At 39.5% G+C, this 2,807-nt stretch overlaps 1 pseudogene; it reads left to right on the top strand.

The window, feature by feature from the left end:
* The first annotated feature begins 438 nt into the window (after window positions 1-438).
* Window positions 439-882, top strand: LOC110544555 (small ribosomal subunit protein uS13-like; annotated as a pseudogene).
* Window positions 883-2,807: the final 1,925 nt, after the last annotated feature.

The raw sequence follows: 2,807 nt of genomic DNA on the forward strand, positions 1-2,807 counted from the left end.
AAACACATTTATACATCCATAAATTAAATATTGACATACATAAAGTAAACGTATACCTCAGCAAATACATACATACACACATATGTACATACATAAACTAAATATTTACCTTGGTAAATTAAATACATACATACATACATACATATATGTATACACACTTTTGTACATATATTAACATCCATAGTTTAAATACAGACATACATAAACTAAATACACGCAGGCATACAGGCATTAAATGCACATGTGGTTAAGCTAGACGCGTAGATAAACTAAACACATATGTTGTCATAGCATACCCAAAATTAATTTTTTTTTAAATTGCACAAAATTTTTAAAAAGCGTGAGCGTAGTAGAACGTGAGCAGATGAAGCTATGGAGCTACCTGCTCCGTTCCCAAGATCCACAGGAGGCCTATATGCTATCCCTTGTGCAACTGCCATGTCTCTAGCGATCCCTGAGAAGTTCCGGAACATTTAGCGAGTACTCCACACCAACATCGATGGGTGGTGGAAAATAGCGTTTGCCAGCACTGCCATTAAGGGTGTACATGCTCACGTGACGGTGAGGAAAGCAGAGCTCACCAGGAGGGCTGGAGAGCTCTCGGGGGACGAGGTGGAGCACGTGGTTGCCAGCATGCTGAACCCGAGGCTGTACAAGATCCCAGACTGGTTCTTGAATAGTCAGAGGGATGTGAAGGACCAAAAGTACAGCCAGGTTCCGGCCAATGGTCTAGACAACAGGCTGTGTGAGGACCTGAAGCGACTGAAGAAGGTTAGAGCCCATAGGGATCTGGACCATTTTTGAGGCCTTCGTGTCCGAGGTCAGGACACCAAGACCACTGGCCCCCGGGGCCATACTGTGGGTGTATCCAAGAAGAAATGAGTCTCTGGGGCATTGCTATTAATATAGACCTTGGGGGTGGGGGCTATAAGCCTCACTCACTGTGGAGAAAAGTTTTGAATGTCTAGATATCTTCTGTATACAGTCACCTAAAAATTGGCTAAATAGCAAATGGCATCACCTGCTACATAGGGCCTGGGCCTCACCGAAGTCAACTGAAGCTTGGCTTTCTCAAAGCTAATAATTAAATAAGGTCAAAGGAAATACGTTCACACACCAGAAAATGCTAGGCTCTCTAATTTTATAGTAAATCATATCTTGGCATCCTGTGCCACTGAGCTTCAGAAATTAATATGTGAGATAACTCTCACCAGAAGCAGAAAGAGTCTAACTTTAGGTAGATGTATAAGCCCAAAGCCTCGCTGCTTGGGCAGATGCCTATCTGGCAAATGGATACATTAAACTCGCCTAGGGTCTCTCCCATGGAGGGATGGAGAACCTCTTGGAAGAGAAATCCCTTCAAGAAAAAAAAAAAAAAAAAGGACAAACAGATGCACATGGCCAGAGTAAGTGAAAGGACAGTCCTAAGATCAACAAGGTGTTTGTCACTAGATTGGAGTCCTATGGATGTGATAGAGGTAGAATTTAGAGTGTCAGCTGCTAAATTTGGGAATTCAAACTACACTTCTGTTTTTTTCATTCTTCTCGTACATGAGCCTTCATGAATATATGTGCAGTTACATCACGCATGTGCAGTTCCTGCAGATACCAGAAAAGGGCATCCAAATCCCTTGGAACTAGATTACATGCAGTTTTGAGCTACAATGTTGGTGCTGGGAAATGGAACTCAGGTCCTCTGCAAGAGCAGCAAGCATTTTTAACCACTGATTCATTTGTCCAGCCCTCATATTTTTTTCCATTTTGTTGATCTATAATTAACGTGCATTGAAGGCGAAGATCTTAAGAGAGTACAGAGACGTATAAGCCAAATTAGCCAAAGAAGTAGCCAAAACAAGAAATTGCAACATTACAAGCTTGAGAGAAACCTGTCAGCAACAGCAGTGATGCAAAGATAGTTCTTTGTTCCCAGAATGCTTCTGCCTAAGTTACACCTCAAGGTATAAATGACCATTTCCTAAGTCCGTAAGATTTCAGTAGGTTTGGAGAACAAAAGATTGTTCATACCAATCCTTTCTGAGTCCAATAATAATTCAGGGGCTTATATACTTTAAAAATATATTTACAACTGCAGAGATAGTCTGATTATAAAGGTAACTAGTGTCCATTAAAGAAGAAAAACAAATATATGAAAATATAAATTATCCACAATATTATCACACAATCAAAATAAGTCAGCTTTGTGTCTTATAATCTTTTCAATATATTTTGATTGATGATAGATAAAAAGAAACATTAGATCACTTTTAGATGATAGAAGATAGGAAAATGATGATAGCTAGATAAGCAATAGGTAGATTGATAATAAAAAAGTTAGCTAATAAATAGATACTGATAAATTACATGATAGATGATGGATAGATAAATAGGTAAATGGTACCTAGATATGATAGGTGATACATAACTATATAGGTAGATATAGATAAAAGTTGGGAGATAGATTTATAGGTGATAGGTAGATAGATCTACAGATGATAGATAGATTGATAGATGATAGATGGACAGATAGTGTTTGTGTATTCATGTTTTAGACAGGATCTTACTGAATCTACTCTTCCATGTGGTTGCATTAAAAAAGCCATTTCTGATTTGAAGATCAACACCCTATCCAGACTTGGCCATGTTCCTCACACAAACTGGAACCGGCTGAAGATGGGCTGACTGCCTCTTACCCCCAGAGATACCTACTTCTCAAGATCCCCAATGGGCCTCCCTGAGTAGCATTCTGTAAGCTAGGTATGTGACAGGAACCTTCTGAATGTCAAAGTCAAGGCGTGCAGAGGAAGTGC

Source organism: Meriones unguiculatus, chromosome 9, assembly GCF_030254825.1.
Source record: "Meriones unguiculatus strain TT.TT164.6M chromosome 9, Bangor_MerUng_6.1, whole genome shotgun sequence".
Taxonomy (NCBI): Eukaryota; Metazoa; Chordata; class Mammalia; order Rodentia; family Muridae; genus Meriones; species Meriones unguiculatus.